The sequence below is a fragment of the Marmota monax genome, unplaced genomic scaffold, assembly GCF_021218885.2.
Source record: "Marmota monax isolate L192 unplaced genomic scaffold, Marmota_monax_Labrador192_F-V1.1 WCK01_AAM20220418_F8-fsc00105, whole genome shotgun sequence".
Classification (NCBI taxonomy): domain Eukaryota; kingdom Metazoa; phylum Chordata; class Mammalia; order Rodentia; family Sciuridae; genus Marmota; species Marmota monax.
This window is the reverse complement of record NW_026692947.1, coordinates 6,143,909-6,168,073: the sequence shown is the minus strand read 5'-3', so window position 1 is coordinate 6,168,073 and position 24,165 is coordinate 6,143,909. Positions and strand designations below refer to the sequence as shown.

Genomic DNA, 24,165 nt, shown 5'->3' with positions numbered 1-24,165 from the left:
CAGAATATGTGATGGGTGGGAATAGATAGTAAAAAAAAAATGCACATACACATATACAACCTAAATTTCTCCTTTCTTTCTCTCCCTCCATAGCTATTTCAGAGAAAGGAAATTTCAGAACCAGAATCCTGCTCTGGAATTCCAACTCCTGCATTTCTAGCATGGAACTAGAACAATTGAGTTCTCAAAGTCCTCTCTTGAGGCCGGGGTTGTAGCTCAGCAGTAGAGCGCTCGCCTAGCACGTGTGAGGCATTGGGCTCAATCTTCAGCACCACATAAAAATAAATAAATAAAATAAAGCTATTGGGTCCAAGTACAAATATATATATATATATATATATATATATATATATATATATATATAAATAAACATATATATATATTTATTTATATATATATTTAAAAAATCCTCTCTTGTTCCGTCTCAATGCATTGGATTGAGAAGTTCCTGGGACAGAGTGCTGTTGGAGGATATGGAGGAAGGAGCTTTGTTCTGCCCTGACTGCCCCTGGCCAGTCAAATGCTAGTCTGGTGAGGCACATAAAGGATGCACTAAAAACAAGACCATTCCCTCAATCCAAAGCCACCTCTAATACAAATATTTAGTTAGAAACACAAATCAGTAGAAATAACACCATTATTTCTGTTCAGACTAATCATGGCCTCAGGAGCATGTGCTTTGTACTGAGCATTTCACATACGTGCTCCTATTTAGCATGTGCCCCAGAACAATCCTGTGAGGTTAATATATTATTAGCTCTACTTGATAGTTGAAGAAATGACAGCTCATTGAGTATGGGTAATTTGCCCAGAATCTGACAGTTGGCCAGTAGCTGGGCCAGGACTGAAGTTGAGCCTGCGAGACTACAGCCTTCACACATCCATCATCCTAAAGACCTGGAGAGATTGTACCACCAGAGTCTGGTATTGCCAATGAGTAAATGGAAATGTGTGTTTTTCACAAGTGTATTTGTAATTCACAGCAGGGAACTGGTCTTTCACAGGCTAAGGGCAGTCATTGGGCCAGAAGACTTCATGTAACCAAATTTAGCTCAAGGGTGGAAATATAATTGTGTTTTTACCATCATTGGAGAATCTTCGTCTGGTTTGGAATCTCCAGAGCAGTAATTCTCAAAGTGTGGTCCCAGACCAGCATCCTTTCCTGGGAACTTGATAGAAACAAGTTCTGGCCTCACCTGCAATATTTACTGAATCAGAAACTCCTCACTTTCCAGGCTGAGTTTCTAAGGCCTGGGCTTTGTCAATGAGGCAGGAAGCGTTCCTAAGGGGTTTGTTGCTGGGACCAGGACTCGCTCGGTCTAGTTCCTGGCATATGACAGATACTCAATATATGTATTTCTGATAAATGAATAAATGTCAATCAAAGTATCGCCCATATTTCTGTTACCATGTCAGAGGGAGAATGTCACTAGGTTAATACCTTGTCTCAGCCATAATGTCAGAGTCCTCAGGGGCTCAGGCAGTTCAGAAGCACCCTGAAGAGCAGAAGGATGAAATTTTCTTTTTACTTAGGTCTCAGGATGCATGCAGACCTTGAGGGCTTTCACCAGCTTTCTGATCTTTGGAACTTCAAGCAGGGGATGTTAAAAGTGTTGAAAGTTATCACAGGGCTAACTGACTTATCTAGTGGTGTGCTGACAAATCTACTCTCTGGACAGAAAGCCCTGCCTGATAGCATTTTCTGATTCCTGTGGTGTAAACACTTCCATGATGGCTCATGGATGTGCATGACTGGCTCTCATGGGCCTGCTCCAGCACACCAAAGCCATGCCAACCTTAGTTAGTAACTTGTTTAAAAGACCAATTATTTTTAAGGTATACAAGTAATAAATATGCATGGCTGAATATCAAAGAACAGATGGTCTAAAATAAAAAATCTCCTTCCAGCATCCCAAGTCCACTATGTCCAGTGGATTATGTTTTGTTCTACTTACGGTCCTTCCCAGAGATCCAAATTGAAATTCAGGTGGCGAGTATTGGTCTATCATCCTCAATGTCCACTGATGGCTGGGCTTGGAAGACTAAGGACCCACCTCACTTCTAACACTGTCCACTCCCCAACACGTTCCCCCTACCACCTGGCTATTATATTTCACTGTTCTTCTATTGGTTATGTTTATATCTTTGAATAACAATAGCCAATGATAGCAGTCACTCTTTCTGAACGGGTGCTTCTCTAAGTTCTTTAGATATGTTAAAGATTGAATCCTCACAGCAGCCCTTTGAGGTAGGTACTATTTACATTCCCATTTTATAAGATGAGAAAGCCGAGGCATGGAGAGGTTAAGTAACTTGCCCAAGCTAGTAAAAGGCAGAGACAGGATTCAAATGCAGACAGCCTGACTCCAGAATCCATGTCTTTATCCTCTCAGAGAAAAGTTATAAGTGTTATTTACTCAATGTGGGGGGACAGTTGTAAGGGGGGGTGACAGTACCAATATAAATAGTTCAGCAAACTGTAGCCTATTTGTTTTTATTGCTCTTAGAACAACCAAGCCAGGGAAAGGGTAACGTCTATACAAGCCTGCTTCTGCCCCATCAGATAGGCGGAGAGAGTTGCCTGTGAAGATCTTCTGAGCTGGAATGGCTCTGGGCCCTGTCCACCCTTAGAGATATGCAAGATGGAAGTTGCTAATGGTCTTCTGTCAAAACCTCATTAGTATTTGCATATGAAGGTAATTTAATGAAGGTGTGTCTACATGTATACTTTTATTCCAACCCATTTATTATGCTTGGTACTTGGTAGGTGCCTTTTAATTTTTTAGTTTTTTGATACCAGGGATTGAACCCAGGGGGCACTTAACCACTGATCCACAATCTTAGCCCTTTTTATTTATTTATTTATTTTTATTTCTGAGGCAGGTTCTTGCCAAGTTGCTCAGGACCTTTCGAAGTTACTGAGGCTGGCTTTGAATTTGCAATCTTCCTGCCTCAGCCTCCTGAGCCACTGGGATTACAGGCATTGTGCCCAGCTGGTAGGCCCCTTTTAAACTGAAATTTTTGAGGCTTTTTTCAGATTTTTTTTTCTTTTGCTGTTTCTCTAATACTTTCTTCCCTTCATTTTCTCCATTGGAGTTTGGGCTTCTTAGATTTGGTCTGCTTAGATTGATTGTCCATTTCTGTCTTTTTGGATTATATTCTGGGAGACTTTTGATTTGTCTTTTTCTTATAGTCCTATTGTTAAATATTTTATATTAATAATGTTGATTTTAGGGCCAGGCATGGTGGCACAGATCTGTATTCCCAGCAACTCAGGAGGCTGACACAGGAGGATCACAAGTTCAAAGCCAGGCTCAGCAATTTAGTGAGGCCCTAAGCAACTCAGGAGGACCTTGTCTCAAAATAAAAAATAAAAAAAGGGCTGGGGATGTGGCCAAGTGGTTAAGCACCCCTGGGTTTGATCCTTAGTACAAACAAACAAACAAACAAATAAATAAATATTTTAAAAAAGTAGTGGTAGTTTTAATTTCCAAGAACCTTTCTTCTACTTTGTTTCTTTCCCACATCAACGTGTTTTGGGTTATTAGGTGCAATCTGTATCTTCTTGGATTGCCCCAAAGTCCCAAATTAAAATTATCTTGCAGTTCCCTAAATTAGCTGTATTTCCTTTGGGCCAGTTTTTCTGGTTTCTTATCTTGATGTGACTTCTCCCTGATTTTTGGGTTCTTTGAAGTCAGATCACATTCAGCACTCATTTGTTCTAGTCACTTTCATTGAACCTCTGCTCTTCTCTGGGAGGCTCTGGGTCTGGGCTGGTGATGTGACAATGTTTGCTCTGTTCCTGTCCCCATGGATTATCATAAGGAGTCAGACTTGCTAAGCAGTGCTCCCCTCCCCTCTTGTCTTCCAGATCCACTAGGCCATGAGCAGAGGCTTAAGAGTAATGACAAAGTCTTACTAACACAACTATCCCAAGGAGGGCATTGGTAAAAGCTGGATAACTCTGGGTTGAATGCAACTAAATTGAGTTTTGCAATTGTTGATGTATTTACACACACACACACACACACACTGTTAAGGTGTACCAAGGACTGTGGAAGGACGGGAGACCAGAAACAAATGCCACTCTCATGGGAGGTTTTGCAGAAATGTGAGAATGGGAATAAATTCAAGTCCACTGCCATTTCCACTGGCCCACCCAATCTAAACAAACACCAAGGCCACACTGTGTCTTCTCTAACAGCTACAAACTGTAACTCTTGCCTGTAGTTTCTGAGCATCCAACCTTCTATGTCATAAAGCCTGTGATCCTACAGTTCTAGAATCAGAATCATTTTTTTAAAGCAGGGATAGTGACAATGAACTTTCCAAGCAACTCCAATGCTCCCTTTCTGCTCTCCCAGGTTGGATGCTCCTTCCACAGATCAAGGGCCATGGGCTCAGGTCTTCGATTCATTTACTCGGTCATGTAATCATTAGTTGAGCCAGTAATCCTTAATTATGGGAATTTTACCTGTTAGATTTGGGATAGGCTCTGGAAACTTAAAGAAAGAAAGAAAAGATATGGTGCTCACCTTCTAGGTCTTTACAGTCTCGAAGACTATAAATAAGTATTTGACATTTTTATAGGAGTGACACCTTGACCCCACCTCTCATCTGCCCCAACCCTGAGTTTCCATTGAATTTAATCTTCGTTTGTGGGCCTGCCTTTGTACAGCTTCCTTAATGAATGACCTGATAGATTCTTCCAAGGAATGAATGAACCAATGAATGAATGAGAAGCACTGTACCTAGCATGGTACAGATATGCCCAAGTTCTGCACCCTGAGGGGACCTATGGCCATCTCCCAAAGAACTGTAGTTAGTCTCCCCTTATCCATGGCTTTACTTTTCTCCCACAGCCAACTGTGGTCTAAAAATATTTAACAGAAAATTACAGAAATAAACAACTCATTACATTTTAAATTAATTATGTGTTATAATTGTTCTGCTTTATTGTGAATTATTGCCGTTAATGTCTCACTGTGCCTAATTTATCAATTAAACTTTATCATAAGTATGTGTATAAGAAAAAAAAAAGATATACAGGTTCAATACCATCCACAGTTTTCAGCATCCACGGGGGGTCTTAGAACATATCTCTTGTGGATAAGGGGGGATTACTATTTCATGGAATCCAAATGGGAGTTTGAGGCCTGCGATAAGTGAGAAGAGACCAAAATTCTTGAAGTCTTCCTGCTTCTTCAGCAGCACTCAACCTGGTGGGGAGGAGCTGACTCCTGGCTCAAGCTGGGGAGGGTTGGGCTCATTAAAGACAAAGACAGCTTGAAAAATGCAAAGTCTCATTAACAAAGGGCCCAGACAGCCAGGTCAGTGGGTGAGGGGTTGCTCTGGGGTGCAAGGAGTTGCTGTCAATACATTTCACGATCAAAGAAAGAAAAGCATCGGCTGGGATATATATATATATATATATATATATATATATATAGAGAGAGAGAGAGAGAGAGAGAGAGAGAGAGAGAGAGAAACACATGTTGTCATTATGGCCAGGGCTGGGGCTCTGGGACACTGGTTCTAAAGCTGGGGCTGTTGATAAAAGCAGAAGGCCTGGGCTTCTTCAGGGACTTTGGTCAGGTGGCTCAGGGAGCCAAACTGAGCTGTGGAGCCACTAGTCAATGTCAGGTAACTCTGGAAAAGCCCCATTTTCTTGGCTTCTCCTGTTAGAAGCAATTCACTACCCACCCGACATGCCCGACATGCCCGTCAGAGAGGAAGTCCTTCCTTGTGCTTCCCAGGCAGCGGAGAGGCCCCAGTTAAAGAGGTCATCAGTCCTCTCTCCCCCTTTGCTTTGTGCAGTAGGGTTGGGCTGGTGGTGTAGGCTCTGAGTTCTGCGAAGGGCTTATGGCCTGGAATCATTCAGGATTTATGAAGAGGTGTCAGGAAACTGTAGGGCCTCTGGAGGCAGAATCTGAGGGCCTTTAATTCTGCGGGGCAGAAGCTTCCCATCGAGGCTCCTCTGGACTGCTGTCTAGAACACAGTGAGGCAGGAACAATAGGAGAATGGGAGAGTGTCTGGGCTCGGATGGGGGCGGGGAGTCCAAACCAAGGACTTGGCCCTGAAGGTTTTCAGTTACTGCTTAGGCTACTGGATCCCATGTGTAGGGCCTTGGAAGGTGGCCTGAGCACAGTGTGGCCTGGGCCACATGCCAGGAAGAAAACCTGGTCCTGGGTGGATGAGTCCTCAGGGAGGGACTTGGGAAAAGGTATCTGAAGTGGGATGACAGGACTTAGCAGCCCAGGTCCTGCCTCACAGGACAGCTGAGGAGCACCCACTTCTCTGGGCTTAGAAGCCCCAAATCTCACTGAAGCTTACGAAGCTGTGTATAGGAGGCTCTTGGGAGCACCAGGAGGGTGAGTGGGTAGGTTTCCTGGGGTGGTCGAGCATCCTGGAGAGGCCAGTTTGCAACATTCCTGGGGGATCAGGGTCTCTGGCAGATCAGGCTGGAAAACCTTTTACCAGCTCACTAAAAGGGGCTGGAGCAGCACCGATCATACTAGACATGCAGGAATATTATTCCCCTGAGACCTTGCAGTGAAAAGAGAATTGTTTTCAAGAAAAGTGCCGTTCTTTCCATTTGCAAGTTTTTCATAATCCCCTGAGAAACTGGCGAGAGCCCTTTCCTGGCTCCATCTCTCCCTCCCCAACAAGTCCACGTAGCTCTGACTTGTCTGGGGACTGTGGGGGATGTCTACCTGACTGAGCCCCCAGGAGCAGGAACAGCAGGGGAGCCTTTGGCTGCATCAGAAGGGAAGAAAGGGCAGCTCCTAGATCCTTCTGGCTGTGGCCCAGGACAGTATGCCAAGGCCAGGCATCTCCCTGCCAGGTGTGGAAAAGACCTCTTGGACACTGCTCCACCTCCTTTTGTCCCTGTCTCAGAGGGCAGGAGCAGGCTGAGCCCTACTTTCCCCACATTCTTGAAAATAACAAAGGCCAAGGTCTTGCCTTGGCTTTATCCCCTGGCTTAGACCCCAGGTTGAGTCTGTGTATCTGAGCATGTGTGTGTGTGTGTGTGTGTGTGTGTGAACATATGTATGAGTGTGAATATGTATGAACATGTGAATGTATGTATGAGAACATGTGTGAGCATGGTGTGTGTGTGTGAATATACACATCAACATATGTGATGTGTGCAATATGTGAATTAGTGTGTGAGGTGTGGCTGGGTGTGCACGGAGTGTATACATGGTGAGTGTGTAAGGAGGCTTCCCAGTTTGCTGGGTGCTGCATTCCCAGCTGATCTTGATGGTCACCAGGAGCAGTAGTTAGTGGGAAGTAGAGATCCTATTTCCACAAGGTACGGCACTAGCCTTCTGGAGCTCTTTCCCCAATACCCTAAAGAGGGAATCCTTTCTGGTTAAAGGACTGACTGCTTCAGTCTTTGCCTTCCCTTTCTGACTCCATCCTGTGAGGGTGTGCATGTCTGTAAGCACACAGAACACTCTGTGGGTCTCTGTGGTACTCCATAGAGCTGCCCCCAGCCCCCCACTTCTAAGCACAGGTCTCACTATTGTGGGTCTCTGCCTCTGTGGATGGAGTCCCTCTCAACCATCACAAGGATGCTGGACATGGCCTTAGAGCTTTCTTTAGGACTTTGAGTCTTTGTTGGAGCTCACCACTGTCCTGTGGTCAGGGGCTTACCTTGTAGCAGAGGGCCCCTGCTCCATCACATACACACCAGCCTGGGGTGCCAGAGCTGAAAGAAACTTGGGGTACCTACTGTGAGGGTGACAGCCACTTATCAGAGGCAGGGCTGGCCCCCTCCTCCTGACTTGGTGGTGCTCATTCTGGTAGGTACCCCAGGGATTAAGGGCAGGGCTCTGGAGTTCCTCAGATATAGATTCAAATCCCATCTCATCAGTCATGGCACCTCTAATACCTAAAATGAGAATAATACTAAGTGTTTTAGTCAGCTTTTTCACTCCTGTGACTAAAAGACCTGACAAGAACAAATTTTAGAGAAGGAAAAGTTTATTTGAGGGCTCACAGTTTCAGAGGTCTTAGTCCATGGACAGCAGGCTCCACTCCTCAGGGCTTGAGCTGAAGCTGAATCATGGTGGAAGAGTGTCAGGAAGGGAAGCAGCTCACGTGAAGATCAGAAAGCAGAGAGAGACTCTACTCACCAGATACATAATACATACCCCAATGTCCACCTCCTCCAGCCACACCCTACTCGCCTTCCGTTACCACTCAGTTAATCCCCACCAGGGGATTAATTCACTGATTGGGTTAAGATTCTCATAACCCAATCATTTCTCCTCTAAACCTTGCATTGTCTCACACACGAGCTTTTGGGGAACACCAAACCATAACACTAAGCCATACCTTGGGGTTGTGCTGGCTAATATGGTAGCCACTAACAATGTGTGATTATTTAAGTCTAATAATAAAGTTCAACCTTCTCTGTTGCACTAGTCACGTTTCTGAAGCTCAATAGCTGCGTATGGCTAGTGGCTACTATATCAGACAACGCAGACATAGAATATTTCCATTATTTCAGAAAATTCTATGGGTAAATGCTGTCTTGGAGGGTTGTTGTGAAGACTAAATGAGACAATGCAGATCCAGTGCTTAGCTCAGCCTAGCTCTGAATAAATGGTGCCAGCTGTCACTATGATTATCAGAGCCTCCTGTGGGGAATTCCTCCCAGGTAAGGCTAGCCTAGAAGCCAGGGCATTCCTTGGGACCATGGCCGCAGGGGCTGCATGAAAGCACCAAAGTGACACATCCCCTTGAACCGCACTCTAAAGATGGGAACAAGTTGTTCAAGCTCCCTCTTTACTTTACCAATGAGGAAACTAATGCCCTAAGAAATGAAGTGACAAAATTATCTGACAGAACTGGGGCCAGAATCATGTTTCCTAACTTTTCCGTAGTCATGGGCACTCAGAGTTGGTGTCCTCAGGATTGTATGGAGGCTTATTGGAAACTCAGATTTCTAGAACTTACCTTAAGTGTATTGAGCCAGAACTCCCAGGTTGTGGTTTGATGTCCACTTTGTGCCAAGAGCTTCAGGTGCTTTTGATTTTTAGCCAGTTTGGGGTTCCCAGTGTCTGACTCAGGACCCTGGTGGAGCAAACGTGGCCAACCCAGGAAGAGATGGCCTTCCCTCACCCTTCTATTTTCCTTGAGCCTGTTTCTCCAATGTACTTTTCTTCCACCTTAATAACACACATCAGAAATTGTCAGGGTGCCTTGGGAAAAGTGAATAGGTGAGGACATTCAGTCTGTTCCTCTTGGATATGCTGAGGTGGTTGTTCTAACTAAGGTGGAGCCAGGCTGAGGATGAGGAGGCCGAGAAGCACTCAGGTAGCAGCACCATGCTCCCCGAGGAACTGTTTTTGGCCTGGATACCTTGACTTTGCCTCAAGTAGGTTATCAGAGAAGGGAGCCGGTCACTCCAGCCCTGGCTGCCAAGGGCGGCCTTGACAAGATGGCCGTCGGCCAGCCTTCAGTGTTGTTTGGCTTGGGAGGACTGCTCTCTCCAACAGGAAGTCTTTAATCGCCACAACATTGGTGATCACAAGTTCAGAGTCCAGCTTCCCATTACAGGGAGCTCAGTGGCATTGGCAATCCAGCCCTTCTGAAGGAGAGCCCCCTTTCATCTGAGCATGCCAAGTGTCTTGTTATCTGTGGGGCCTGGGAACAGAGTGACACTCCCCCCACAACCCCCCTCCCCACATGTGACTTAGCTGTTGCTCTGGGAATGACGAACCAGAGTCCTGGGGGGCTTAAACTGAGAGTGGGCAGCTGGATGCCCATAATCTCTGGGGGTGGCCCCATTCAGGAAGTTTCTTTGCTCTCCACAACTGCCTGCAGACCTGCCCCATTCCTGTCAGGAAACTCTCAAGAATGGGGATCCCCTGGGGATGGGGTGGGAACTGTGCTGTCCATCCTCTGCTCAGGGCTTAACAGATCTCAACAGGGGGGTCCATCCTCTGCTCAGCGCTTAACAGGTCTCAACAGGGGGCTCCTCACTAGCAACAGCCAGCTCCCTTTCCTGCAAAGCGCAGGGCTCAGAAGACTCTCCATTTGGCTGATGCTAAGTGGGAAATTCAGGTTCAGAGGACTCAGGATTCTGACACCCATTCCCTGGAGAAACTAGATGCAGAAGATTAGGAAATGTGATTAAATGACCCCTCAGAGCACAATCACTCATTCACTCATTCACTGGGCCTCTACCGAGGGCTTTTTCTGTGTTCTAGACAAGGGGAGCCATGCAAAGCAAAAGACAGAATCTTGTCCTTGTGGAGCTTAGAGTCTTTCTGGGAGGAGAGACAGAGAGAAAGGAAAGGTTAGTATTTACAATTTAAGGTGAGTTAGAGAAAAGGGCCATGAAAAAAAATTAAAGCAAAGGAAAGAAGGGGTGGGGAAAGTAGGGGCAGGAAAGGGACATTTTTGGTAGGATATTTAGAAAAATAGGGTTAGGAAAGGAAAAAAGACCACACTTTTCTCTGGTATCAAAAACATCCTCAGCCAGGCGTGGTTGTGCATGCATGCATGCCTGTAATTCCAGCAAAGGCAAGAGAATTGCAAGTTCAAGGCCAGCCTGGGTTAATTTAGCAAAACCTGTCTCAAAATAAAGAAGTAAAAAAGGTATGGAGATGTAGTTTGTTGGTAAAGTGTTCCTGTATTTGTTTCCCAGTACTGGAAATCAGTTAAAATGCATGGGTACTCCTTGTGTGTCTCATACCTGCTCTGTACACTACTTTCCTGGGAGTTGAATAATTCCATTTTGTTGAGAGCCACAGCCCAGTCGAGTCAGGATGGTGCATGGCATTTTGCCAGAAGGAGTGGTTGAGAGGTGACGCCAGCGAGCCATTAAGATGATGATAATTAAGTTAAGCTGTGTATAATTGCTGTGACTGGATGATACTGAATTTAAACAGGCTGTGTATTCAGTTGTATATAGACCCCTGCTGTCCAGCAATAGGGCGGCAGCTCCTGCTGCCTCAGGCGCCCGCTACTTTTGAGTTCTCACAGAGTTCCCATTGAGTTCTCCCGGGGAGTTCAGGCAATAAAGGAGTTCCTGTTTGAATCTACAAGTGGCTCGTGACCTCCCAATTTGGTGCCCAGCCAGACTGTGGCATTTGGTGGCCCATACGGAAAGCCTGAAGCTTGGGGGTAAGTGAAATTGCTCGCCCCTGAGGGCAGGGCGAGAGAATGGGTGACCATTTCAAAAAACAACGTGTTCTTGTTTTGATTTGTCACATTTCTGTTTCAAGCTGCCTGTCCGTAGAATTTTATCAGGCAAACTGGGAAGTGGTTGGCTCAAGGTTTGAAGTTGTTTGCCCCTGAGGAAGAGATAGAGATAGACCACAAATGCACATGTCAAGAAAATAGAAAAACTGATACAACGATTTTTTGTTCAGTTTTTGTTTCGTTTTGCTTCGGTTTTGTTTTGTGTTATCTTGTTGGGTTGCGTTATTTTTATAGCAGAAATATGGAATTAAAAATTAGTAAAAACCAAACTGAAAGGGTGTTAAGTAAATTGCTAGAGGAAGGAGGCATCTCAGTAAAATCAAGAACAGTTAGGGCATACGTTAAGACGATACAAAGGTGTAGCCCTTGGTTCATTAAAGAGGGGTTATTAAATATATCACAATGGAACCATCATGGTGAAGATTTAAAAAGGATAAAAAAGGAAAGCCCAGGAACTCTGCCAGTTGGCACATTACTGTTATGGACGTTGGTACAATATTGTTTGCTTAGTCAAGGAGAAGACATTTTAGATCAAGTAAAAGAGGAAGTCTCTCGAGTTAGTCAGACAGGGGAAGAAAGTTTAGAGAAGGGAAGGCTATCAGGGGAGAAGTTACAAAGGGAGGTTGCTACTAACACCTTTCTATCACCAGAGGGCGTAAATATTCAACCAACAGCTCCACCTATGGAGATATCATATGCTGAGTGGCCCCCAACCCCCGTAGTTGATAGATGGGATCCTGAAATAGGACCTCAAAGATTAGCATGCCCTGTATTTGAGCAGGCAGGAGGGCAGTGAATTCACCATGCTTTAGATTTCAAAACAGTGAAGCCGCTGAAAGAGGCTGTAACAACCTATGGTCCTCAAGCACCCTTCACTGTAAGTATGGTCGAATCCATTACCAACTTGGACATGACGCCAGCAGATTGGGCTAGTATGTGCAAAGCTGTGCTAAATGGAGGACAATATCTGTTATGGAAGGTTGCCAATCAAGAATTTTGCACGGAGACGGCTAAGCGAAATGCAGCAGCCGGTTATCCTCAGAGAAATCTAGATATGTTGTTAGGAGAGGGACCTTATGAGGGTCAGCTGCAACAAATTAGATATGATCCTGCCATATACTCACAAATCTCTTCAGCTGTGGTTAGGGCATGGAGATTTACAAGGTCAATTATCTAAGGTAATACAAGGAACTAATGAACCTTACGCTAAATTTGTAGATAGGCTTATACAAACAGCTACCAGAATCTTTGGGGATGTAGAACAAGCGATGCCATTAATAAAACAACTAGCTTACGAGCAAGCAAATAAATGGTGCAGGGAGGTCATTAGACCATGGAAACATGGAGATTTAAACACATATATTAAATTATGTAGAGACATTAATAAACAGGGGCAAGTCTTGGCAGCTGCAGTACAACAGGCTTTAGGTGCCAGGCCAAAAACATGCTACAATTGTGGACACACAGGACATTTTAGAAGGAGTTGCCCCATAGGAGGAGGGTTTAACAAAACTGGATATGATCAAAGGGGTAGAATACCGGGTATTTGCCCACGATGCCATAGAGGGAGACATTGGGCTAATGAATGCCGTTCTCAAACCACCATAGAGGGTACTCCATTATCAAAAAATGGACAAGGACCAGGTGTTTACCCATGATAACGTGGAGAAAAGCATCGGGCTCCATTGCCAAAAAACGGACAGGGGGGCCCAATGCTCCAGGGCCCATGACCACAAATATATGGGGCACTGGAGGAACCCAGCAACACCATCAGGGTAGTGCCCAGGACACATTATCCATTAGATCCCTCACTAGACAAACCAGAGGGAGTGCAGGATTGGACATCTGCGCCTCTGCCAGAGCAGTACTAACTCCAGAGATGGGAGTTCAAATCATTCCCACAGGAGTAAAAGGACCTCTTCCCCAAGGAACAGTAGGCTTATTATTGGGATGCAGTTCTTCTACTCTAAAAGGACTTATGATAATTCCTGGGGTAATCGATCCCAACTATGAAGGTGAAATAAAAATTATAGCCAGTTCTCCAAGGGGTATATCAGTAATTTCACCAGGAGATAGAATAGCACAGTTATTAATAATACCCAGCCTACATGATAAATTTTCCAGCCATACTATAGAAAGAGGTTCCAGGGGATTAGGCTCCACAGGTGTAGATTGGGCTATGCTTTCTTTAAATTTAGATTCTCGCCCCATGCTAAAATTAAATATTCAAGGACATGAATTTAATGGGCTACTGGATACAGGTGCAGACCTTAGCATCATCTCTTGTCAAGAATGGCCAAAACATTGGCTGTTACAACAAGCCACTCAAACGCTTGGAGGCCTAGGAGTGGCGACTAATCCCCATAGAAGTGCAATGGTATTAGATTGGAAGGATCCTGAAGGATGTGAAGGAACTATACAGCTATATGTATTGGATCATCTTCCTATAAATTTATGGGGACGAGATGTCCTAGATCAATTAGGTTTGACATTAACAAATAACATCAATCCAAATGTGCCCACTATTATGGCTAGACAAGGTTTTAGGAAAGGAAAAAGATTAGGAGAACAAGAACAAGGTATAGCAGCACCAATAAAAATAGATCAAGGAACAGACAGACATGGATTGGGTTTTCAGGAGGGGTCACTGAGACAATAAAAATTACTTGGAAACCAGAAAGGCCTTTATGGGTTCCTCAGTGGCCCCTGACTAAAGAAAAGATACAAGCAGCCCATGACCTGGTCAAACAACAATTAGTGGAAGGACATATAATTCTATTCAGGATACTAAATTGTTTAGAAAATTGCTTTCTTTTAGTGCCTGCTGGAATGTTACATATTTTTTTTTTAGCCATCATTGCCAGAATTCCTATCTTCATCCCAGTGCCAGTTAAGACAAAGATAAAACCAAACTACAGCTTCTGCGATAGCTATCACAACAAACTGTATAAACTGATGCATCAATGAATAATGTAATTCAACAAGTGATGCTCAATCAAGAAGTCGATTTGCTTTGGGAGTAAATGGACATATTGATGGATTCCTCTGCTTTGAACTGCTTGCAGAACTTGCCTGGACTATGTATCACTTGTATGCATTGTGAACTATCTGTTGGTGCAGCGACTTGTGGTAGTGCCGGGGTATTTTTGCTGATGGTGTCATCAGTGGTACAATTTTTCCAAAAGGAGCCATCAATTGGCTTGGTGTAGTGGCATTTTGTATCCTCCTCCCTTCTGTTTGTGATGGTCGTTCACCTAAAATTTGGGGGCCAACAGAGGTGAGGAAAAGAACCTCACCCCCGCCACTGGTGGAAAGGCCTATCCACAAGTATGGCTGTATGCTGGGCTGGTAGTCAATGACCGGTAAGATCCAACTGCAATGGTACCAACCTAAGACAGGAGGCTGACGCCTTGAGGTCAGCTCATCCGATGACAGGTAAGGACCATATGCAGTATTGGACAACCTAAGATAGGCACGGTCCCTAAGCCACATGCTTGTTGTTTAATTAAACAGAAGGGAGGAGATGTTGAGAGCCATAGCTGAGTCGGGATGTCGCATGGCATTTTGCCAGAAGGAGTGGTTGAGAGGTGACGCCAAGGAGCCATTAAGATGATGATAATTAAGTTAAGCTGTGTATAATTGCTGTGACTGGATGATGCTGGATTTAAACAGGCTGTGTATTCAGTTGTATATAGACCCCTGCTGTCCGGCAATAGGGCAGCTCCTGCTGCCTCGGGTGCCCGCTACTTTTGAGTTCTCACGGAGTTCCTGTTGAGTTCCCGTTGAGTTCTCGAGGAGCCTCGTTGAGGGCTGGGAGAGTTGGGGGGGGGGTGTGCGCGTGGAGTGCTGATGGAGTTCAGGCAATAAAGGAGTTCCTGTTTGAACCTACAAGTGGCTCGTGACCTCCCGATTTGGTGCCCAGCCAGACTACGGCACCATTTACCATCCCCAAATCACACAAGTTTGTGAGATGATAAAAATGACCAGGTTGAGGTTATGTTTGTTTCCATTAAGGTCACTGTAGTCAAACCTAGGGCTGACAGGGAGCTTGGCTCACACAGCCACAGGGCTTGATTGCAAGAAAGCACCCCCTTCAGGACATGCATTTACCTTTCTCTCTTTGGACTTTGGAATTATGGCCCCACTTGGCCCTTCCTTTTAGGAGGATGAAGGTATAAGACGGCCTTTTTGATAAAGGAGATCTTCCCTGAGGACAGGTACCTGTAGACTGACAGACTTTAATCAGGGCACACAAGGTGGGTGGTCCTTTTCTGGGGAGGTAGTGGGTGTGGTCTACTTAGAGGCAGAGATGCTTCTGGGGTCCTGTTACCTCGTGGCCTGAAGGAAGCAAGGTATGGATGGGAGTCAGGAAGACCCAGAATAAGTCACAATGCTGCCACTTTCTGCTGCCTCCATCCCTCTGAGCTTTAGTTTCCTCATCTGCAAAACATCCATCTTGAACTATCCAAAAACTGTGTATAAGCCCCTGGCATAGTTAGGCACTTGACAAATGGCAAATAGTTTAATCTCTTTGTGTTTTGATTCTTCATCTGTGAACTCGAGATATCAATATATTGGGCTCATGGGGCTATTGTGAGGATGAGATAATATATGTAAAACCATCTGTCACAGGGCCTGGGGTTTGACAATGTGTGTCTAATCTACACTGGGAGCTCATCCCAGAGTGAGTCAGCAGCTAGGTAGGTGCAGAGAGGGGCCTACATAGCACTGGCAAAGCAGCCCTTCACATGGCAGGGATGAGGCCCTCTTCCCTGGTGACTGGCTTAGTCAGGGAAGAGAAAGTATGAGAGGGGGGAATGGGAGGAAGAGCTTTCTGGATGCTTTTGCAGCTTTGAATCATTGTTATTTATTCCTCTGTGATGTGTTTTATTATTATTTTAAAAAATTGTTCTTTTTATTATACATGACAGTAGAATGTATTTTGATATGTCATATATACATGGAGTATAACTTTCCCATTCTTGTGATTATACATTATGTGAAGTTACACTGGTTGTATATTCATATATGAACATAGGAAAGTGATATCAGATTCATTCTACTGTCTTTCCCGTTCCCATCCCCCCTCCTTTCCCCCATACTCCCTGTCCAGTTCAGTGAACCTCCATCCCCCCACACTCCCTGTCTATTGTGAGTCAGCATCCACATGTCAGAGAACATTTGGCCTTTGGTTTTTAGGGATTGGCTTATTTCATTTAGCATGATAGTCTCCAGATCCATCCATTTACTGGCAAATGCCATAATTTCATTCTCCTTTATGGCTGAGTAATAAATATTCCATTGTGTGTGTGTGTGTGTGTATATATATATATATATATATATATATATATATATATATATATATATACACCACATTTTCTTTATCCATTCATCTGTTGAAGGGCGCCTAGATTGGTTCCATAGCTTAGCTATTGTGAATTTTGCAGTTGTAAATTCTGATTTCGGAATTGAATCTTACAATATTGGTAATGCACTAGTGGAGTAGAGCACATGCACAAGGAGGGAGAGGCGGTGCCCCACCGGAGTTTGCTCAAAAGTGCAGTCTCACAACCTCCACTTCCTGGAGAGGCAACTGCTGCCCAGGTTCTCCATTCGCCTTTGGTCTGCTGACTCACCCTCACACAGCTCAGCCCAGGAAGCTGCATGCCTGTTTGGAGGGGGCCTATTAATAGCCTTTTCCTGGGACAGTCCATGTGACTTTTTCTCAGGCAGGCCTGATGCCCTACCCCTCATTCTCACCCTTGCTTCCCCAGTACTTTCCTCACAGAGACTGAGAAGCAATGCTGCTGCTGGGCATTGACTGGTGCTTGGAAGGTTCTAGACCTGGCATTCTGTCACTTCTAGGTTTGTAGGGATTTCAAAATGGCAGCCTGTTAATTTGGGTCAGAGGGCAAGACAGAGGTGGGGGTCTTTTTTTGTGGCATTCCCAGAGGAATCCAACAGGATCTCCAACTTAGCTGCTCCTTGAGAAGTTATGGTGCTGAGGAAAACAAGCACTGGAAAATGTTCCAAGGCCCAGGGGAATAAAGGTGTCCAGCTTGGGGGCAGGAAACATCAGCACTAGCTGGTTTGTGCTGGAAGAGGCTCTGTAATCTGCAGGCTTCTGCCCACTCCAAAGTACAAGTGGAGCCTGATTTGTCAGACAGGCTGCAGAGCAGAGCAAACACCAGGGCTGTGAGTGGTTGGAGGCTGTAGCTGCCTTTCTGACCATAGGCCATATGCTGTGGTGAAGGACTGAGTCTGGATGGAGTAGAATTCCTGACAGGACAAACTGAGGTCCTCTACCTGGGCAGGCTTGAAGAGATAAGTGGCCCAGGCTCTTGCTCACCCACCATACTAGGAACCTGGCTTGCACATTCTCTGAGGGCTTTCTTGTGGGTAGATGTAGTACCCAGAGCATCAGTTTCTCATCTCAGCCTTGTCACTCATTGGTTGTATGGCTTTGGCAAAGACACACCCCCTTCCTGGGCCTTGGTTTCTTCAACTGTAAAAGGATGGTGTTGGAGGAGATGAATTAATTTGAACCTGACCATCCAAGTGAAGATTATGTGCCTGTTCAGAAGACAGAACAGCTAAGGGAGTCGGTCCTCAGACCAGGGCAGAAGGTGGCGGTGAAGAGAGAAGTCCTGCCCACTTTCATTAGAGAAGTTTCTTGCAGCCTTCCCCTCCCATCTTGCTGGCAGGAAAGCAGAGTCCCTGGCGGGGCTTTTCCGGCCTGAGGCATGGCTTCCACCACTGGGCACTGTCAGCTGAATCTCTGCTTCCTCTTCCTCCCCCCTCAGCAGGGCTCTTCCCTTTTCCCAGCTCTAAGTCCCCAGTCAGAAGGCTCTGGGGGAGGGGAGGATTCACAGGAGAAAGGGAGGGGTGAAGGGGGTCTGGATACACCTGTGGGCCTGGGGTGGTGGGGAGAGAGGCAGAGAGGAAGACTCCTCAGGGCTGGAAGGGACCTGGCTGGAGAAAGTAACCTGAATGCTTCCTCCCCACACAGCCACCCAGACCTGTGTGGCTCTAAATATTTCCCCTGCCCTCACCTCTCCATCTTTAAGGGGCTTTTTCTGCTTGAGGAGGAGGTTGGTTGGGAGCATCCACAGCCCCTAAACGGCCCGGCAGAGAGCTGGAGGGGGGGCAAGCCCAGCTGTCTCTGGTTGGGGCGTCACTGGGGACCTGGGGGTAGGGGTACAGGGGTTAATGGCTTAACTGCTGGGGCGGGAATACCAGGGCTCAGCTCCAGCACGCCTGACACCATTCACCCAGGAACCCAGGCTTACACGCCCCTCCCCTTCTGAGCTTGATATGGAGGGAAGATGGCAGCAGCTGACGTGATCTGCTGGCTGGCGCCGCAGCCCGCGTGTCTGTCTAGTAATTGCTCATGCCCACAGAAGCCACCTTGCACAAAGCTCCTGGATTGACATTCCTGCAAAGCTGTGCCTGAAAATCACAGGAGGGAGGTGGGGCATCTGGCTTATGAGCTTGCTTTGAGCCAAGAGGGAGTTTTTGGGTTGAAAATGGCTTGTCTAGGGCCCTGTTCTCTGGCATTAGTTGCCGACTCTGAAAGAGGGGCTTTCAGCCAAAAGGAAAGTGTGCCAGAGGGAACCAACCCAGCGTACAGAGAGGTGTAGGTTTCCTTTTCCACAGGGTGTTCAATAGTCTGCATCAGCTAGAGAAGGAGCCGTGTGCCAAGAACCCCGATTCTGGAATGAAACTGGCTGGAGCAAAACACAACTGACTGGTCATGTGACTCAACCTCCTCATCTGCAAAGTGCAGAAGCTACAGGTGAGTCTTGAACTGTGGAGCTTTTGGTAAACAGGTTTAACTATACCTGGTACATGGTGAGTGCTTAGTAGCTCACTTATTGCTGTCATTTATTATAGACATTTAAAGCTACTGTCTCTGCTATTAAGGAAATTTGTAATCTAGTTAAAGAGAGAAGAAACAAAGATGTGAACATTTAGATAACAAACAATATTTATTTATTTTTAAAGAGAGAGAATATTTTTAAAGGGAGAGAAAGGGAGAGAGAGAGAGAATTTTATATTTATTATTATTATTATTATTTTTTTTTAGTTTTCGGCGGACACAACATCTTTGTTTCTACGTGGTGCTGAGGATTGAACCCGGGCAGCACGCATGCCAGGTGAGCGCGCTACCGCTTGAGCCACATCCCCAACCCACAAACAATATTTAAATAGCTCCATATAACAGTTACACAAATGGGGGTCTATGATGGCCGGGTGGGTGGGACAGCATCCTGAAAGGCCAGCTGATCTGGTGACACTTGTTTTTAGGTTTCCAGGCCTCCCTCCCTCAACCTATATGGAAGGAGCTATGGACCCTTCAAAGAGTAGTTCCAATCAGATTGGAACTCTAGGAAGTCTAGATTGGACCCAGGGAGAGAGCTGGGGGGGGGGCAGAAACTGAAAGGATATCCCCAGGTGGAAGTGGGGTTCTGAGGGAGACCACAGAAGCCGACATTGCAAGGGAACAGCAATTATAACTAAGTGTCCATCTATCCACAGAGATGCACCAGAGCAGAAACAGAGAGATAGCAGACAACAGCATGAGAGGGTGGCTGGGAGGTTTCTGATGAGAGCCAGGAAGGAGCTACCAGACAGCTGCCTCCCTTCCTTGTGGCCTTCAAAGAAAAGTGAGTCTTCATCCTGGTGGCCAAGGAAGCTGAACTATAATGCAGAGGAGGAAGGGACCATCAGGGCTACAGCAGCCTAAGAAGGCTCCGCTAGCAGAGGAAGAGCTCCTATCTAGAAGGCCAGGTGGACGTGGGCCAGGCAGAGGGGCTGGCGGGAGGAGTGAGAGGAAGAGCAAGCACAGCTGGAAAAGCCCGACAAACATCTGGGGAGACAAAAGCACACTGGGTTGATGAGTGTCAGAAGATCAAAATATGGACATATTCTAAAAAATACATGGTTATATGAGTGAGGATGCTCTCAGTTGCAGGTAACAGAAAACCCAAATCAACTTGGGTCAGTCTGATACCTGTGGAAAATATCAGGAGGCGTGGCAGGTTTCGGTCAAGGACAATCTATAGAGTTCAAAACCACACCAAGGACCTTGCATTCATGTCTTTCCACTCTCCTGAAGGAGGCTTCATCCAGACTCCAGCACCCTGGCACTAAGCCAATTTTCCAGATGACTGGTTTGCCAAAAACATGATTTAAGGAGCATTCTTTTTTAAAACAGTCAATGAATTATGCTTATATTTTAAATTTGATTCAGAAATTGGCTTTCAGCTAACTGGCTTCCAGAAAGTTGTTTTTAGGCAAATTGCCCTGTTTTCAGCAATTCTATGGAATCATGATGGTTGGCAGCAGCCTCTTGGACTATAAATTTCTCAGTTCATGTCAAGGAGCAAGAAGGGCCTCTGTACCCCAGTCTTTCTAGCACAAGTCCCAAAGTTCATTCTGGTGGGTCACCTAGGCTCATATGCCATCCCCTGAACCAGTGCTGTGACCTGGAGATGGTGCTGGGTGACTTCGGCCTAGGTCAGTGTCTTTTTCTGATCTAGTCGCTGGGTCCAGGGTGATGGAGCTGCATTGGTGGGCTTTAATCCATTGGAGCCCTACTCCTGAGATTGGGGTTTGGTGAAATCACACCCAAGGAACATGGCAGGAAACTCTAGGTCAGGGTATATAGAGGACACAGAGGCCATAGATATGGAGCACGTAATTAGCAGTGCTAATTATAGCTAGGAACAGTCTTGAATAGCCAGCCAAAGGGTTTGGACTTTATTCCTCAGGCAGCCAGGTGACGCTGAAGGTCTGTAACTCTGGGAAATAAGCTCTTCCAGGTGATGTTTTGGGAAGATTAGGTTGACCATAGAGTGAATGGAAGAGGGGAGAGGATTGGCAAACCAGTGGTGTGATCAGAGAACCCAAGAGGGAGGCACCGAGGACCCAAACTAGGCAACTCGAGTAAGAAAGAAAAAGGAATTCCTAGGAAGTCTTCTGAAAAGTAGTAATAGGAGTTGTTAGACGTTCAGGAAGTGGGTGGATGGTGACAGAGGGAGGAGTCAAAATGATCCCAAGGTCTATGGCCTGGGTGAAAGTTTGAAGTTTCTGCCCCCACACCCTCAACTTCTTTCTCTGAGCATTGTTCCTCACCCACTGGGAAGGACCTTTGTCCTGTTTTTCAGGATCCCCGTGGTTTTGGCAGCCTGTACCCCTTCTGTTCCTGGCAGTGAACCCTTCCCTCTTCCCCCATCCCTCCATAGTGAAGGTAGAGGCCTTTATGTTAACACACAGCCCCTCCCTGTGTCCAGGGACACCTGACTCAAGAGGGTCAATCAGAGCCCTTCCTCAACTTGGGACCAACACTTAGAAAGAGACGTCTGTCTCTCTAGGAGGCTGAAGATGTGGTTGGCCCAGCTAGTGACCTGCCTGCCTGCTGCCTCTGACCTGGTTCTTCCACACGAACTGAGGCGTGGAGGCAGGCATGCAGAAGAATGAAGCACATGAGGGTATAGCTCCTGAGAGTGTCTAGGAGCAGCCCCAGATTTCTAGATGTATTTCCTGTTCTTGGGTTCTGCAAGACTGTTCTATTTGTTTGTTTGTATACACTTAAAGCAATGATTTCTGGATTTAGGAAATCAGAATGGCTGCTGATTCTAAAAGAGAAGCTACAGCAATTTGGAATCTCTTTGCACTACCAGCCAGTTTGCTGGAGGGATTCCAGCTGGACCATCACTTGGAGGAGATGTGAACAATTGGTGAGCAAGTCCTTAGGTGAAGAAGAAGTCCACGGGAGCCCTATCCTTGTGGGGGTCCCACCTCTCTGGGTTGTGTCCCTAGTGGAACCTCTTCCATGATGTAATTATGTTTTGATTGATTTATAACTGTGGGTTAGTGGCCATATTTGTTCTGCTTACAAATGAATTCTTGGGGCTTGGTGCACCGCAGATGCTCAAGAAATATTTGATAGAACTGGGGGGTCTAGCTCAGTGGTAGACAGCTTGCCTAGCATGCATGAGGTCCTGGGTTCAATCCCCAGCACTGCAAACTGAGAGAGAGAGAGAGAGAGAGAGAGAGAGAGAGAGAGAGAGAGAGAGAAATATTTGATTAAGGAATTAGATACTTCCCTCTTTTTCCTAAATCATATATATTGTTGTTTTTAAGCATCTTAGATGACTTTGAAGGTCACTCAAATGTAAATATTTTTAAAAGAATAATGAATAGTGACCTTCAAGTAACCCAAATAATAAAGAATGCTTGGAAACCTGAGAGTTTAACAATAAGACAGGATGATTTTTTTTTAAATAATGTTCAAATAATTTATGCTTCCTGTCAATTATCCTTATGCAGATGAAGCCAAAATAAAGGCAAATAGGGCAAATTCGTGAACTGGTTTACCGTGGTCTTTGCTCCAACCCCTACCTCACTATTAATTACATTAGCAAACATGGATTGAATGCTTCCTTAGTACCAGCCATTGTGCTGGGCTGTAAGACTTGGCCCTGATTTCAATTCTTTTTCTCCTAGGGCTTCCAGCACCTCCTTCTCCCTTTGTGGCTTTCCTCAGTTCAATTCAACAAATATTTATTGAACTCACAGTAGGATGGAAGAAATGGTAAATGAGTGAATCCACAGAATGACTTTGTGTTAAGATTCACAGGGAGGCTGTGAGATGCTGCAAGATTTTGAACCATGACAGGTTTACAAGAGGGTCAGTCTGTCTACTGAGACAAGAACTGAACTAAAACATCTTAAGAATGGATCTCCATTACAGTGATGGAAGCAGATAAGTTTTCCTGATTAACCCTCAGAGAATTCAATTAACTTCTATTACCAGAACATTCCAGTCTGCTTTGCCGGTTTGTACACAGGAGGGGCTTAAGGGCCAGCCATCTCTTGGGAAGGGAGGCTGGAATTTTGTCTTGAAGTCGTGTTGACCCGGCAGGCATGCTGATTCTGTTCAGATTATCTGGCCATTTGGGATGGTTAGAGGTGGCTATTGGAAATTAGGGGAAATTAAATCTTTGCATTCTGTTTATCAGACTTACAGATATCTTGGGCTTGGAAATACACTAGTATTTCAAAAGAAAAATTCAAAGGGAGGAAGCTGCAGTGGTCTGCTCTTATAACTTGTTTGTCAATTTCTTTTCCAATTTCCCCATTCTCTTCTCTCAGAGGGAGACAGAGGTGAGAACCCGACTATCAGGGCTAATACCCAGAAAGGCTATGAAATACAGGGTGGGTACTTTTTTTTCTTTCCTTCTTCTTCTCTCCCCACTTTGTTGTTGTTGTTGTTGAAAATAAGAACAATGGACTGTGAAATTAAAAAATCTATAAACTGGCAATATGGAAACAATATGCATTTACCTATTTCAAGGGACACTATGGCATCAAAATCAGAGGAATGGGCTGTGCAAATACAAATGATGTAATTTAATCATTTCCAAATGGTCTTTCTTGTTTTATTTCCACCCATCCACTCCTTGCACATTTATTTATTTATTTTTTCTTTCCTAATATTTTTATTTATTTACTTATTTATTTGTATTAGTTGCTCATGACAATACAATGATCTTGACATCATACATTTGATTCAAATGGGGTATGGATTCTCATTTTTCCACGTGTACAGGTTGCAGGACACATTTATATATATATATATATATATATATATATATATATATATATATATATATATGTGACTAGTTTATGTTGACCCTTTTCACTTTTGCTGAATAAGCACATTTCTCTCAAGGAAGGCAAAACTAGACAGGTCTGACTTAATTGCACAATGGGATATTCATACAGTGTTTTGAAGATAGATGCTTTATGACCTCAGGATGAATCAGCTCTCAGGCTAAGGAGACATTTAATGGAGCAGGCAGAACGCTTGCTGTCCTCTGGATGTGCCATAATTATTTCAGAGTGGGGCTAGGCTTCATAGTCATGCCACATGTGTA

General features: G+C 45.2%; 1 long non-coding RNA gene across 1 annotated transcript; it reads left to right on the top strand.

Annotated features, from left to right (window-relative positions):
- Positions 1 to 18,455: 18,455 nt before the first annotated feature.
- Positions 18,456 to 23,833, top strand: LOC131424459 (uncharacterized). Its single transcript, XR_009227495.1, has 4 exons — positions 18,456 to 19,016; positions 19,308 to 19,377; positions 21,840 to 21,963; positions 22,733 to 23,833. It is a non-coding gene; the product is annotated as an uncharacterized LOC131424459 (long non-coding RNA).
- The last annotated feature ends 332 nt before the right edge of the window (positions 23,834 to 24,165 follow it).